Source organism: Pelodiscus sinensis, chromosome 1, assembly GCF_049634645.1.
Source record: "Pelodiscus sinensis isolate JC-2024 chromosome 1, ASM4963464v1, whole genome shotgun sequence".
NCBI lineage: Eukaryota > Metazoa > Chordata > Testudines > Trionychidae > Pelodiscus > Pelodiscus sinensis.
Genome location: NC_134711.1, coordinates 43,467,771 through 43,484,926, shown reverse-complemented (window position 1 = coordinate 43,484,926; position 17,156 = coordinate 43,467,771). Strand labels below are relative to the sequence as shown.

Genomic DNA, 17,156 nt, shown 5'->3' with positions numbered 1-17,156 from the left:
GGACATAGTGTCAAAGTATCTTTAAACAATTTCTATACAGCTTGCAGGGATTTCACTTTTGGCGTTGTACCTTTTAATATCTGTTTAACTAACCTCCTCATTTTTGTGCAGTTTCCCCTTTCTGAAATTAAATGCTGTAGCGTTTTTCGGCGCAGGTGTTTTGCCCACCACAGGGATGTTAAATTCAATTACATTATGGTCACTGTTACCAAGTGGTCCAGCTATATGCTCTTGGACCAGATCCTGTACTCCACTTAGGGCTTAATCAATTGCCTCTCCTGTTGTGGGTTCCAAGATTAGCTGCTCCAAGAAGCAGTCATTTAAGGTATCAAGAAATGTTTTCTGTGCATCCTGTGCTGAGGTGATATGTACCCAATAGGGATAGTTGAAATCACCCATTATTTTTGAGTTTTCCAATCTCCTGGAGCATTTCACAATCACTATCATTATCCTGGTCAGGTAGTCAGTAATATATCCTTACAGCTACAGTCTTATTATTTGAGCATGAAATTACTATCCATAGAGATTCTATGTTATAGTTTGGTTCATTTAAGATTTTACTTAATTTGATTCTATGTTTTCTTTCAAATATAGTGTGACTCCCCCACCATCACGACATTCTTTCCATGTTGTATCCTGGTATTACTGTGTCCCATTGATTATCCTTATTCTGCCAAATTTCTGTGATGCCTATTATATCAATATCCTCATTTAACAGAAGGCACCCTACTAACTGTTTAGACTTCTAGCACTGGTATAGAAGCACTTTAAAAATTTGTCACTTTTTATCTGTCTGCCACTACATGATGTTATTGAATTGGGACTCTTTCATTAGAATGTTACTGATCAGATTTTATTTGTATTTTTTCATCTTCTCCTCCCAACTAGGACATAGAGAATCTTCAGTAATAGACCTTCCCCTTAGGGATGTCTCTGTCCATTCCGTGTACTCTTCCACACCTGTTGGCTTCCCTCCAGCCATTAGTTTAAAAACTGTTCTATGACTTTTTAATTTTAAGTGCCATCACTTGGGTTCCATTTTGGCTTAGGTGGAGCCCATGCTTCCTGCATAAGCTCCCTCTTTCCCAAAAGTTCCCCAAGTTCCTAATAAATCTAAATCATTCCTTCCTACAACATCATATCATCCACACATTAACACCCTGCAGTCCTGCCTATCTAATTGGTCCTGTGCATGAAACTGAAAGCATCTCAGAGAATGGTACCATGGAGGTCCTGGACTTCAATCTCTTACCTAGTGGCCTAAATTTGGCCTTCAGGACTTCTCTTCTATCTTTTTCTATGTCATTGGTACCTATATGTACCAGCAGCTCTTCCCCAGCACTACATGTAAATCTCTCTATGTGTCTTGAGAGAGCCACAACTTTCACATCAGGCAAGCCAGTCACCATACCAATCTCACGGTCATCACAAACTGAGATATTTATGATTCTAACATTTGAATCCTCCACAACTATTACCTGTCTCTTCCTAATAACTGGATTTCCCTGCCCAAGAGAGGTATCCTCAGGTCTAGAGGACACCACAGCATCATCTGGAAGAAGGGTTCCATTTGTGGGAAGAGTTCTGCAGCAATGGGGGCTAAGGCTCACCTCAGCCCTCACTCACTGGGTAGAAACTGGAGCCAATAGCAGGGAGTGTGCTTTACAGTGGTCCTTCTCACAAGGTTCCTGAAGAGGCCTGTCTTACTCTGGCCTCCGTGGTGGGACACCTTCCTATGACAAGCCACTACTATGGAGTCTGGAGTCTTGGAAGCACACAGCAGTGCCACACACAACCCAGTGTCATGCCTGCACTCGGGCAGCATGCACACATCAAGCACAGTGAGACTGATCTTGTGCATGGGGGAAGGATGAGAAGGGGACCCCAGTAGCACTCTCCAGCAAGTGGCCTCTGCTGCTCACACACATTTCCCTCAATAGGTCCCCCATCTCCAGCAGGCAGGGATAGAAGTTCTCTCTCTGTAGGATGTCGCCAGTACTGGACCCGGCGTGTGTGGAGCATGGAAAGAAGCCTAGTTGCCCCGTCGCCTCCCCTGCCTGTAGGCTCCTGGTCTGGCCAGCACCTTACCAGGCCTGCTTGTCCCCAGGCCATGGGTGTAGCGAGGCTCCCCTGGGACATCTGTGCCCCTGCAGGAAAGTGCACGCTGTCAAGGTAACATATGGCCTTACTCGAAGCACATCACCATCGTCTGAACCAAGACCATCAGTGTCAGCTCAGAGATTAGGGCTAGGCTTCATATACAATGTTTCCTGGGATGACTGCCCTTGTAACTTTTCTTCACAGCTGGACCACCTGCAAGCATGGCATATCTACCACCTCCCACATCATCTTCCAGATGCCATGGGACACCCGGGAAGACCTCATGAGGGAGCAGATGGCCTACCTCTAGTCCCTCATCTGGAGGCTCAATGAGGAGTGCTGAGAGCAGGCCACTGACCAGGAAGAGCACCAGGCTGACTGGGAGCAGAGGAAGGCTGCCTGGGACCAGGTGGAATGCCAGCATGAAGCCATGTGCTCCTTCCTCACCTTAGTCATGGAGCTCATGGCCTTGTGCATGGAGCAGGCCACCACCTCCTTGCCTCCTATGGCTTCCCCTTTTAACTCCCAACTCTGATGGTGTATTTGGGGGAAAAAGTACCGGCGTGCATCTTTTGGAAGAGACATAAATTCCAGACGATGTGGGCATCATGTGCGTTCCCCAGCTGATGTTAATGTTGATGAAGTGTCCCTTGTGATCTAGAAGGACTGCAGCACCGTGGAGAAGTACCCCTTCCTCTTTATGTATTTCAAGGCATGGTGGTCAGCTACTGGCATGGGGATGTGGTTACTGGCTATGCCCACTCCCCACAATTGGAGGAGCTCATGGCAGCAAATCTATTGATGATGTTGTTGACATTCCCCAGAGTGATGACCATGACTGTAGATTTCCCCATGCTAACTGGCTCCAGATGGAGAGGTACCTGTCTGGCGTGGTGAGCTTCCACAGGGCAATGGCGACGCTCTTCTATATGGGTATGGTGGTTAACAATAGGGTGTTCTGTCACCTGAGGGCAGGTGCAAGCCAGTCAGGGTATATCTACACTACCCTCCTAATTCGAACTAGGAGGGTAATATAGGCATACCGCACTTGCAAATGAAACCTGGGATTTGAATTTCCCGAGCTTCATTTGCATAAGCTGGGCGCTGCCATTTTTAAATTCCGGCTAGTTCGAACCCCGTGCCGTGCGGCTACACGCAGCACGGAGTAGCTAGTTCGGATTAGGCTTCCACATGGGGGCAGGGTGTTGGCGGGGAATGGCGCGGTGAGGGGTGAACCCTCCGCCATTTCGCAGGCAGGTGGGGAAAGCCCCGCACAGCTGCAGATGACAGGCCGGCTGCGGCTGCAAGCAGCAGCGGCGGACTTGGGGAAGTGACGGGGCAAAGCAGCTGGGGTGCTGCCAGGTTGGCCCCGCAGCGCCGCTCAGGTGAGGGTGCTGCCGGACCAACCCAGCAGAACCCCAGCTGCTCTGCCCCACTGCTTCCCCAAGTCTGCTGCTGCTGCTTGCAGCCCTAGCTGGCTTGCAGCAGGCGGCTGCGCGGGGCTTCCCCTGCCTCCCTGCAAAATGGTGGAGGGTTCGCCCCTTGCCGTGCAGTTTCCCACCGACCCCGACCCCCTGGCCAGACACAGTGCTATCCCAGCAGACCCGTCACAGAGGTATAATCCCCTTCCCATCTCCTCTCCTTCCCTTTCCTGGCCCGTGAGCGTGTGTGGGGCTCACAGGAGCTCCAATTGTCTGGCTGCCTGGAGCACTTCCGGGTTCCAATTGGTGCTGGACTATCAGGAGTGTCGGACCACTGGATGCTGGACAATTGGAGTTTTGCTGTATTTGAAATAATTCTGACAAATGTCAATCCTTTCCCATAGTGGGGAAATGCTATTTTAATTTTATTATTTCCAGGTGTTCTTACTTTGATTTTAGACATTTCAAAATTATTTTCTAGTGTAGACAGGCACTTAGAGTGCTGAGAAAACTGAAGTAGAATATTGTGCTTAGGTGTTTGTTTCTTTCTATAGATCTACATATCTCTTCTTCTTGGCTTTGTTCTATGAATAATGTGCGATTTGTTTAGAAATTTCTTTTGAGAGTCTATGTGACAGTGCTCTCACACAAAATACCCACCATAATCCTCATCTTTCCTTCCCCCAAAACATGAGCATATTTCTTCTCTTACCAATATTCTGTTAATTTCATACTCTCCTCCAACCTATATCCCAGAGAGCATCCATGCATGTAAGTACTGTCATTGTCGTTGACCTTTTTATTAGTGTGAATTTAAACCTTTATTAATATATTTTATGAATTTTAGCGAAACAGATTTACCCCCATGTTTTGAAGTTCATCATTCCAGTTTTCATTGACACGGGTGGCTTCTATAAGATGTACCTCCCCTTTAAAACAATTGGAGTCACTGATTTATGGTTGCAGCTTTGTATATAATCTCATTGCAGTGTGTCATGTTTTTACATATCAGCTAGTAGCTTCAATGGCAAATATTAAAAACAACATTTCTTTAAACTAGCAGTACATCTGGCTATGCTTATTCTTTAACATCTTGCTGGATAACTAGATCATAATTTCCCTCTGGGTATAAAATAAGTGCACCCTGTGTAGGCACTGGCTGAACTGGTTAATCATCCTACCTACCGCTTATATATGACTCCTAATTCAGAAGACATTAATCTCTGTTTTTAATATCCAAAAAGTTACAGCACACATTCTTCTGCATTGGATACAAGACCAAGACACATGAGAACCTGAAGGAAGGTGGAGAGTAATGAAACTGAAGTGGTGATTGTCACCAGAGAGATATAAATGCCACTTGCAAATGAAGGTGTCCAACAAAATGGAATTATTTGGTATTAGGGGGATGCTTCCTCCTCAGTGTTTGCCATGTGTGTTTGGGTGTGTGTGTTTACGTGTTGAAGGTGACTGTGTGGATGTGCCTATGTTTAGTTAAAGATATGCAGTGGTGAATGCTGAGTGTAGGGGGCAGGTGCCCCCATCTGGTCCAAAGACAGATGTCTAGTGCCCTTACGGCATGTCTACACTGGGAAGTAGGGCTTTGGGAGGGCCTCCTCCCCCTCTGGATCAGTGAACGGCCACTTCGCCCCACTACATGCCCGCTCAATTTCTCTGGGGAATCAACTGCTCTGGATTTTGGCTTTAGGTCAGTCCACAGCCACAGACAGCAGGCCCATGTCTGGGTTCAGCAAGGGGCAGCACACAAAACAGTCGAGAATTAGAATTCCAGCCTATATCTAGACTGCAGGCTTTTTGCACAAGAAGGTTTTTGCAGAAGAGATGTTCTGCAAAAACTTCTTGCACAAGAGAGCGTCCACACCGCAAAAGTACATGAAAAAAGCGATGTGCTTTTGTGCAAGACAGCATCCAGAACACCAAGGCACCTGTGCTTTTTTCGATAGGGTTTTTTTGCGCAGAAAGAGACAGTTCCCCATCCACACACAACTTTTTGCACAAGAGCTCTTGTGCAAAAAGGAGGTGTTCCTCATAGAAAGAGGAATAACTCTTGCACAAAAACCCCTCCATTCTGTTGATTTACTTGCGCAGAACCACGCTTGAGGTGTGGACACTCTGCAAGTTTTTGCTCAAAAACTCCTGGTTTTGTACAAAAGCTCTGCAGTCTAGATGTAGCCCCAGAGGCCCAGGTGGGGCAACAATAAACAAATAGTTCTCTGGCCCAAGCCTTGGTTCAAGGCGCAGTAGCCAAAAACAGTCCTTAGGACTCGGCCCTGGTTCATGTCAAGGCAGGAAATAAACTGCTCTCAGCAGCAGTCACTAGGCCTAGTTTCAGGGTGGGGGCAGTAAATAAATAGTCACAAATCCAAATTGCAGCAACCACAGTTGAGTCTCCTAGCTCATGCTGGGGGACGTCCAACAAATGCAGGCTGTTGTTTGGGAACAGTCGAGGGGAGAGGCTGACACACAGGAGTGGAGTAGCTGGGGGGGGACGCAGGCCCACTCACTCCACTGTATCCCAGCTCAGGGACCTAACAGCAGCAGAGCAGTGTAGGCCTGCTGTGCTCTCCAGGGCTGGAACTTCTGGCCAGGTTATCAGTTTCTGCAGGCCATAGTCCAACTGGGGGCCTGCCAGTCCTCAGCTTCCCTGCAGGTCCAGCTTCCAGCTTGGGATTGCATGGGAGGCCTCTGATTCCTCTGATGGCTGAGGGCTAAGTGGCTTTTCAGGCTGGTCTTTTATAGTCCTAGCTCTGCCTCCTGGCTTCTGGTCAGGTGGTGTGCTGGGGCCAGGCTCTGGGAGGAGCTCCTCCCACTGAGTCAATGGGCAGCCACTTCACCCTGCTACACTCCCCTTAGTTTGAAATAACAAGGCAAGCAACCACACTACCAAGCCTGTTATTTTGAAATAACAATTCCTGCTTGTGAAGAGGAATAAGCTTACCTCAAAATAGTTATTTTGGGAGTTATAATTTCGAAATAACTTATTTTCAAATAACCTGGTAATATAGATATAGCCTTAGGCTGCGTCTAGACTGGCAAGTGCTTTTGCGGAAAAACTTGCCAGCTGTCTACACTGGTCGCTTGAATTTCTGCAAGAACACTGATGATCTCATGTAAGATTGTCAGTGTTCTTGCAGAAATGCTATGCTGCTCCCGTTAGGTATGCTTTTGCGCAAGAGGGCCAGTGTAGACAACGCGGTATTGTTTTGCGCAAAAAAGGCGATCGGGGCTTTCTTGTGCAAAACCGCATCTAGATTGGCATGGACACTTTTCCGCATAAAGTGCTTTTGCAGAAAAGCATCCGTGCCAATCTAGACACTCTTTTCCGCAAAAGCTTTTAACGGAAAAACTTTTCCGTTAAAAGCATTTGCAAAAATCATGCCAGTCTAGACGTAGCCTTAGAGGAACGGAGGTTGGGTCACATCCTCTCTCCTATCAACCTTTTAAAGCAACTCCTTGCTTAGCACCCTGGGAAAGACAAATCCCATTCTCAGGCATCTAACACCACATGCATTGTAGAGGGAACCTAAGTGCCTAATTTGGGATTACGGATTCCGCTAGGCAGCAGAGCAGCTAAATATCAAACAAAGTTTCTTTTTATGGATTTAATGGTCCTAAAAGGTGTCAAATTAACAGCACTGGTATCAGAATTCTTTGTTTATGCCCCATGGGTATAACAAACAGCAGTGTCCACCTAAGATCAGTGTGCCTTATCTCTTTTCTGAGTTGATCATTGGTTGTTATCTTGACATAAAGCCCATTTAAATAAAAGAGGAACTTCCCACTGAGTTCAGAGGACTTTGATTCTAGCCCTAGAACTCAGAGTCTCCATGCAAGAAAATTCTTGGCTTCAGTCAATAGAATGGTGGAGGTTTTTCAGTGCGGACACTGGATGAAAATTATAAGAGTAAGAAGAAAAAAAGTTAGATGCTGTATCTCCCTATCACACAAATACTAACATTGAAAACCATGAAAATGTAGAGTATGACTGTGATGGGGTGAGGTCACAGAAGACTCCTTGGGGGAAATTCCTGTGGTGGGGACAAGGCCACTGCCACGCTCCTTTTTGCTCTCTGGGGCTTCTCACCACCCTGTCCTACTAAGGCAGCTCCCTGATCTCCCCGGGCCAAGGCACAGAGCTGAGAATCATTCCTCACTCCCCCCGCCCTGAGGAGCAGTACAGACACGGAGCCTCTTCAGGTCCAAAAGGAATGTAGTTTGAGGCCCAGCCTCCTGGGATACCACTCCCCAAATGGGATCAACCCCCACAATGAATTATTTAGGTAAACCTCCTTTAACAATGAAAGAGGGAATGTACACACTGGTTGCCCCTCCCCCAAGGTAACAATTATTTACACTGGGTTTGATAGAAAATAAAAGTGATTTTATTAAGTACAAGCTAACTAACACTGAAACCTCAGTACTCAAATTCATTACAAACTCACCCTAGAACTGTCTCTTTTCCAGCAAATCCTTCCAAACCAGGGCTGTCCTTTACCCTGGGGTCTTTGGTTCCTTCCCTTCAGTGTGCCAGGCAAAGACAAAAGACTTCTACTTTCCTATTGTTTTTAAAGTTTCCCTTATTGTATGGGAAGTCACCTGGCCCGTCCCTACCAACCACTGCTAAGACTTAAGGACAAAAGTCTATTTGAATGTTTGCCCAGACACTGAGGCCTCCGTTGATGACTTTCATTCACTCATTTAAAACCCATAGGCTACATCTACACTGCAGGCTTTTTGTGAAAGAAAAGCTGTGAAGGTTTACAGGATCGGTCAGCAAAGGCTTCCCCAGCTGACAGATCCGTGTCTAGACTGCCCCGCTGTGCCAGATCAGCTGATTGTCAGCACAGTGCGGCGGCCATGTTTATTTTAATGAAGCCGGGATTACTTAAATCCCTGCTTCTTTGCCTATGCTGGGTAAACTAGTTTACATGGCTCCATCGATGGAGCCATGTAGTCTAGACATACCCACAGTGTCTACATGGTAAATTCATGCATGGCAAGCCAAGGTATGTCTCTGTAGCACACCATCTCTGTTACGGTGCAGTGGAAGTCCTGAAGAGCACAGCAATAAGCTAATCTGCAGATTTCTCCTGCCTTCCTCATCCTTCTGGTCTGTATAAAGTAAATGCTGGTCTTGCCCATATAGTTCAACAGAGTACGTGCTACACTGTTTTTTCTAAATCACCATTTCGGTTGCTCAGAAATAAAGATGAAATGACAACAGTGTTTTCAGAAAGACTAATCAGCTCCAATAGTTTGCAGTCAGCATGAACTTCTCTCAGACCAAAGAGGACATAGCGAACAAATTGTCCTGCTTGCATTTAAGGCAGAATTTGATTCGAGACAGCCTTTCTGCAGCTTCCAGTAATTCTTCATTGATTATAATGTTTTTTGCTTTTCCTGTTGATAGGATTGGAAAGTTAGAAGACAAATACTAATAGAAGTAAACATGAAAATTATATGTACAGGTGCTATACAGTTTGTGTTTATTTTCAACTGATTTAGTACCTTGATGAGCACTGGGCTGGGCTCCAAAGCAGCCAATGTACATATCACAGTTGAATATAAGCTTTCACCTAAGTTTCTAGTCTTGATAATATTCCAAGAGAGAAACTAATTTGAAAAAGCTATCCTGTAGCAGCACATTGATTGAACAAAGTCCTTTTCCTTCCCTAGGCTGCTCAGTGGGATGTAGCATTCCAGTAAGACTCCCCAGAGAGAGACTGGCAGACAGCAAGATAAAAGTGGGACTGTCTCTATTAATCAGAAGCATGTCAAAACCAAAAGCTAGTTCCAAAATCCATTGAAGATACTGGAAAAACTTCCATTAGCTTCAATGGACTTTGGATCAGGCACCAAATATTTGCAGAGAAACATGACTAAAAGCTAATTGTGGGCGTAATTCTACTCTTGGGGGTAAATGAGGAATAGTTCAACTGAAGTCAACTGTTATATTGGATGTTAATATCCTGATCAAGCCTGGTATGTTAATTTTACTAGAAAAATTAAAAAGGAACTAATGACTCACCTAGAAATGTGGTAAATGATAATTATTCATTAAAAATTGATTTGAATTATATCAGTTGGCCAGTTTTAATCTATTTAATATTTGCTATATTGATTTTATAGTGCTAATGTTTTAAAATCAGAATGGCATACACTACTAAGTCAACATACTTCTATCAGCTAAATTTGTGATCTCATCTCAGAATGCAACATTGGGTATGTTTGGCCTATTTTACATTAAACCACATTGATTGGAATTCATTTTATTTTCATCCTTTAATTCTTTATTTACAACATCCCACATCAGCAAATCCACTAATTTGCTTCTGACCAATGTCAGCTAACCATCCTGAAATTAACCAGGTCAGCACTTTTACTCGTTTAAAATAAGGCAAAAATTTGTCTTCAATCCTGTAGAACTTCCTTAGTTCAATACTTATTCAAAGTTAGCACTGATGCTCCATAGGGTTTCTTGGTCAAATATGTCATAACTCTTGTATGTAAGTTATCCAGACCAATGGAATTTTTGTGGGGTTGTATGTGTGTACTTTAAAGTTTCAGTTCAGCAGATGATAATTCTAATACATCGGGTGCATCTAGACTGGCAAGATTTTTGCGCAAAAGTGTCCGCTTTTGTGCAAAAAACTTGCCAGCTGTCTACACTGGCTGCTTGAATTTGCGCAAGAACGCTGACGTTCCAATGTAAGAATTCAGTGCTTCTTGCACAAATACTTTGACGCGCCCACTCAGGGATAAACCCTCTTGCACAAGAATACTTGCGCAAGAGGGCCAGTGTAAACAAACACCTTAATTTTTTGCGCAAGAAAGCCCGATAGCTAAAATGGCCATCGGAGCTTTCTTGCGCAAAAGCGCTTCTATACTGAGCACAGATGCTTTTGTGCAAAAGCACTTTTTGTGCAAAAGCATCCGTGCCAATCTAGATGCTCTTTCGCAAAATCATGCCAGTCTAGACGCAGCCAGAATGTATACCATACGTATGTATCATCTAGCATGATTCCAAATACAGGAAATAAATATTTATGTCTGTTTTCTGAATCACTGTAAATGTTACCATTTGCATCTAGTAAATAGACTAATATTTGGGGGAGTGTCTAGGATGGATATTAGGAAAAACCTATTTCACTAGGAGGATCGTGAAGTACTGGAATGGGTTACCTAGGGAGGTAGTGGAATCTCCATCCCTAGAAGTTTTTAAGTCTCAGCTTGATAAAGCCCTGGCTGGGTTGATTTATTTGGAATTGGTCTTGCTTTGGGAAAGGGGCTGGACTTGATGACCTCCTGAGGTCTCTTCCAGCTCTATGATTCTATCACAATATTGTAGGTAATACTTTGGTTTAAAACACTAGTTATTATATCCTTAATCTATTGAACACAGATTTTTTAAATTTTAGTTTTCTTTATCAATTGTGTGCATTTTTCTAATTTATATCTGTAGGCATCAACATCCACATTTCCTACTTTCTACATAATGGTAATTTTTATTTTTATTGCTGTTTTTACGTTATATTTTAGCTAGGTTTTAAAAATAAAACCAGAGGCAGTCTTTTTGGCAAGTGAATAATTTAGACTTGAGCATTTAGCAAACTGCTCTTAAACTCTGAATATTTGTCCTCACTTTTATGTTTCAATGTTTGTCATAATCAATTTTACTTCAGTTCAATTATTAATTTAACAATCAACCTCAAGGAAAATTGCTCTTCCCTATTCTCCACACAAAAAAAGGGACAGATTTCCCAACTACGCAATGAAAGACAACGTCAAAATCTAACAGATAGTTTAACTTACATCAACACTGCCTGAACCTGAGTCTGTTCATAAGCATGAGGAATTTCCATTGAAATTTCATATGTACAAATAACACTGAATTTGTTGCCCAGAGAATACTAAACTGCTTTGTATTACACTGGTTTTTAACATTCGTTAAGGGCATGTCTGCACTGGGGAGTTATTCTGAAATAACTCCCCTTATTTCAAAATAACAAGGCGAACATGCACACTACCTAGCCTGTTGTTTCAAAACAATAGGCTTGTTATTTTGAAATAGTAACTTCTGCTTGTGAAGAGGAATAAGCTTGTTTTGAAATAGTTATTTCAGGAGTTATTATTTTTAAGTAACATTTTTATATAACCTGGTAGTATATACATAGCCTCAGATCAGGATGGTGCAATTTATATTCTTGCATGACATTATGATACCAATGTACTAGATCCTGTGTGCAGCGTCTGTGTTTTTATACAGATTCCAAAAAGATTCTTTTAAATGTTTATAAAGTCAACATTAGATTAACTGAAAGCTTAGTCAAACCATAAACCAATATATAACAAACCTTGTAGCTCTTTGAAGCTCTAAATTCCATCATTGTCAAACCCCAAACCAAAACAACCTCCCAATGTGGTTTTACATGTACGCTTGAAGAATTTTGGCATTACATAGCAAAATACAATTTATGTTCAGACTCAAAGATAGAAGTAATGTGTCTCAAAGACTGTGATAAGTGTAAATATTGGCTCAAATTGATCTCTTCAGTCTTCCAAAGATGACTTTCATAGAATCATACAATACCAGAACTGGAAGGGACCTTGAGAGGTCATCAAGTCCAGTCTCCTGCTCTCAGGGCAGGACCAAATACCATCTAGATCATCCCTGAAAGATGTTTATCTAACCTACTCTTAAACATCTCGGCTGAGTCTACACTTACATCCAGAAAAGGGATGCAGATGAGACAAGTCGGAATTGCAAATTCCGCGGGGGATTTAAATATCCCCCGCTTCATTTGTATAAACATGGCTGCCGCTTTTTTCTGGCTCAGGGCTTTGCCGGAGAAAAGCGCCGGTCTAGACGGGATCTTTCAGAAAATAAAGCCTTTTCTGAAAGATCCCTTATTCCCTTTATTTTCCAAAAGATTCCGTCTAGACTGGCGCTTTTCTCCGGCAAAGCCCCGAGCCGGAAAAAAGCAGCAGCCATGTTTATACAAATGAAGCGGGGGATATTTAAATCCCTCCTTCATTTTCAATTCCGACTTGTCTCATCTGCATCCCTCTTCCGGAAAAGGGGGGCAGTGTAGACACAGCCCTCCAGTATTGGAGATTCCACAACCTCCCTAGGCAATTTATTCCAGTGTTTAACCAGTCCGACAGTTAGGAAGTTTTTCCTAATGCCCAAGCTAAACTTCCCTTACTACAATTTAGCCAATTTAACTTTGAACCAATGAGCCCAATTTTCAGTTACACTAAGGACCTTCTGATAACCCCCCTTCTCCAGGGAGCACAAAGCTATTCCTGTGTGAGTCCCAGGAATAGAGAAACTTGGAATCAGTGCCACTGTGTTTTAAAAGGCTTGGATAGTGTAGTCTGTAACAAGGTAGCAGCTCTGTTTGATCCTCTGTCCCTAAAACTCAAATATGAAAGTGGTCTTAAATCTGATTATCTGTTATGGGAAACTGGTGATAACATAATATAAACCTGCTCTCTCCAGCTGTGACAGAAAAATAAGTTGACTGTCGAGACAATGCTTGATACTGTTAATGAAACTAGACAATATATACAAGACAGTCAAAAATAGAGAAGAAATATATAGTTTCTTTCAAATAGCTTTCCAGATTCTCTGCGAATAAATATGTATAAAGACCACTCTCAAACTTTTGTAATTGTACCAATCAACTAGGAATGTAGAGATAATATCCAAAGTAACAAAATATGTTTTGAAGTGGGAGAGCTAAACAAAACACAAAAGGTGGATATCACTAGGTATCTTTGGTCAAAGACAACACCAGAAAATGACTTGAAAAATGAGGCAATTAGGTTTTATATAAGAAGAATAAACTGCTAGACAATGAGATCCTGGTACCTGCTCAGAAGAGCCAAAAATAAATTAGGTCCATACATACAGTGTGTAGGAAAGAACATATTTTACTGAAATGAAAAATGAGCAGAATAATTCTTGTTGCAAGCTGTGTAGAAAGGAGAGCATCAAGTTGTCAAGTACCCAGTAATTTCTTTCTAAAAATTACTAATATTTACAGTTTAAAGCAGCAGGAGTTGGTAGAGTCAAACGTTAAAAATTATATACATCTTAATTAGGGATGTGATAATGTAAACACATAAATGGTTAACCAGTGAGCCTGGGCTCCTTGGTTAACCTTCATGATTACACACAACCGCCCCCAACCTCCTAGTTCTGCATGGAGGGAGGGGGCATTGAAGGGAGCAGGAGGAGACTTAGGTGGAGTTATTTCCATGCCCTAAAGGATACTGTGATTAAAGACAAGCAAAATAATCATGGTTATTAACTATAACTATTATAATTTAAGGACAGAAAAAACAAACAAGCAAATAGCTACTTCAGTTACAAACGTGTTTCTCTGTGAAGAGCTTTTAACAGAGACTGCACCTCTGAGAGTTGTCCTACTCTTGGAGGGCAAATAAGAGTAATATAATTAATGTCAATCAACATAGCCTGTTTTAGTATATTCTACATAAGTGCTTTGTTTTAAATGTGCAAAGGTGAGCTGAGTTGCTGAAGAGGCCGTTGGCATTGACAGAGAGACAGAGTGCAGGCAGCCACACTCAGCAAATGGGTGCACTCATGGGAGGTGAATGTGACCCCATTGTAGGGCTCTACCAAATTCATGGTCATGAAAAATGCATCCCAGACTGTGAAGTCTGGTCCTTTGTGTGCTTTTCCCCTATTAATTAAATGAAAATGCTAAGTATTCAATCCACATTTCACAGAGAGACGGATACTACTCAAAGGGGGGGGGGGGGGCTGACCAAAAAGGGAGTTGCAGGAGGGTCACGGTTTTGCCATGTTTGCTTCTGTTCTGCCTTCAGAGCTGGGCAGCTGGAGAGCAGTCAGTGACTGTTGGCTGGGTGTCCAGCTCTGAAGGCTGGGTCCTGCCATTAGCAGTGCAGAAGCAGGGGTGCCAATACTATACCATACTATCCTTCTGCACTGTTGACAGCTGCAGCTCTGCCTTCAACAGTTCATCCCAGACTGTGAAATCTGGTCATTTGTGCAAGGGCTGAGGTACTGTAACCCCATACAGTAATCTTGCAACCCTTTCAACTCCTTTTGGGGTCAGAACTTCTACAATTACAACACTGGGAAATTTCTGATTTAAATAGCAAAAATCAGGAAATGTATTATTTAAAAAATTCTATGACCTGTAAATTGACCAAAATGGGTTATAGATTTGATAGGACCCTAGTGATTTTGAGTTTCTTGCCCAAGACTGATCCATGATTTTTACTACAAATACCTGTGATTAAACCATAGCACTACATATAATTAATACCTTAAACTCCATTGGATTTCAGTATCCTGTTACACTCAAAACAAATCAAATTAATTCCTTGGCTTTGCTTTTTGCAATTTTTTTCTTTCCTATCACGCAAAAGCTTCAGTGGTGCCATGTTGCTGTTTGGTTGCAGAAGGCAGCTGGCATAAAGAAGAATGCTGTGAGTCCCTGCTGAAATTGAGAGATGGCCACAGAGCTTTGCTGTTTGCTTTCCCAATTCAAAGCGAGTTATGCTTTTCTATTCCCATGATCTCCCTGCAGGAGGAAGAGACACCTCTTCCTTGGGCTCTGCTGGATATAAGATCAGGTGCCATCACCTTTGCATTGGCTCAACCTCCCTGGAAGACTGTACTTTCATGAAATAAAAATACTAAGTAGACAATCTGCCAATTTGTATGTAGCAGGGTTCTAATTACCTCTGTCCTTGTGGTACAAATCTTCCCAGAACCTCTTTAGAGTTTTAACTTTCTTCTATTGAGACTGTTTTCTGAGGGCCCTTTAGTTCAATCATGGTTTATAATAAGAGTTGGAACTATGTTTCAGGTGTGTCCAAACACTCTTATTTCCCATTTAAAGGTTTTTCAGCTTACAATATAGTCTTTTTATACTGTATTAATGCTTATAGAAAGGTTTTAAACTAGAAACAACATTGAAGAAGTTATTGTCCTTTCTCCTTACCAATCCTTGGAGAGATGACTCTTTTCTTTCTGGGTGTGGTAAGAAGTTCCTTAAGCCTTGCTCAATATCTAATAATTTCTTACTTAATATAAATAATTTTATAATAAAAATCTCACATTAATAACCAGTCATATCATCAAATAAATTAGCACATAAAATGTCTTACTAGTCAAATAATGGAGGTAACAGTTATTATATGATGTTTGCATTTAGATATAGAATATTTGCAAATATCCATTGCAAAAGATACATGTACCATGATAAACATGAAAAAACGTGTTTGTTCTTTAAATGCTTAAATGGAAACATTGGGTTAGATGTAACACTCCCCAACTGTACATGCCTTCCTTAAGGTTAAATGAATTAAGGCTTTTTCGAGTGACTACAAAATAAATCATTTTCAGTAAGAACAGTCTTACAGTCCTTTGTGTGAGTTTGAATTGGTTCTTTCTTTACAAAGGAGGAAGTAAAAAAGCCCAGCTTTATGACTTAGGCCAAGTCTACACTGGCAAAGAAATAGTGTAGATCGAGTCAACATACCGTAAGTTGAAATTCTGCAGCATCTGCATCGCGGGAGGTCCACGGGAGAAAGTCTGCCATTGACTTCCCTTACTCCTCAAAACCCTATGGAGTAATGAGGTTGATGGGAGCACTGTCAGCAGTCAATTTAGCAGGACTTTAGTAGACCCTCTACACCCAACTCAGAAGATCAATGTCCAAAGCATCACTCTCTGAATAAGTATAGATGAGGCCACAGTTTAGGATATATTAACAGAAGCAATAAATAGTTATTCCTTTTTTTTTTAAATGCTGCCACTTAACAATTGCATTTACAGCACACAATTAAAAACATCTAGCAAGTGTGTTTTACAAATATCACAATAATATATATACACCTTTCAAAACATAGCACAAAAGAAAATAGTATAAAATGTTAAAGCAAAACAGAAGTTATAAACCTGCTTTTAAGAGTCTTTGTAAATACCATTAAGGATAATGAGCATAGTATTACCTTCTTCAACATTTTGGGAAGCTGACAGAAAGCACAAGTCTCCAGGAATTTCCTTCATTAATTTGACATTTCATATAAAAAGCAATTAAAATAAGCATTTCAACTAGTTTATTCACCAAGCATCAGGATTATGAATAGAATTGTAAGTATATCTCAAAAAATCAATAAAAGCAAAAGCCAATTTGTAATAATATAAGAATAAATGATACTAGTTTTATTACCCAGTTTTTCATCTGTACTGAGGTCTACCCAGTAGAGGTGTATCAAGTTATGTGCCACATTCCAGGACTCAGCAATGAGCTATCAGGTTCCCCAGATTAAAGTTAGAAGCGCTAGCCTTACCATTTGTTATGTAAATGCTTATCACATTTCCTGATTTACTGTTCCCTGATTTAACAAGCATTTTGTAAAAAAGATAGTTAAACTCATTACCTGAAAAACACTAGTTTTATTTGGCATATGGGAAGTATGGGATAAACCACCTTCTTTGTGAAAGCTGTATGTAATAAACAAAACATCTCACTAGTCACCTGCCCCTCAGTTTAATTAGTAAACACCTTGTGTCAATTAGTTGCACAAGAAAACACTTGGAACTGAACT

General features: G+C 41.9%; 1 long non-coding RNA gene across 1 annotated transcript in view; it reads right to left on the bottom strand.

Moving 5' to 3' along the window:
* The window catches only part of LOC142826532 (uncharacterized), a 31,265-nt gene extending 14,420 nt beyond the window's left edge, over positions 1-16,845 (bottom strand). Inside the window, exons 1-2 of the long non-coding RNA XR_012900728.1 lie at positions 16,778-16,845; positions 16,085-16,168 (exon numbers count right to left, since the gene is read on the bottom strand). This is a non-coding gene — a long non-coding RNA (uncharacterized LOC142826532). The remainder of the gene's footprint in view (positions 1-16,084; positions 16,169-16,777) is intronic.
* Positions 16,846-17,156: the final 311 nt, after the last annotated feature.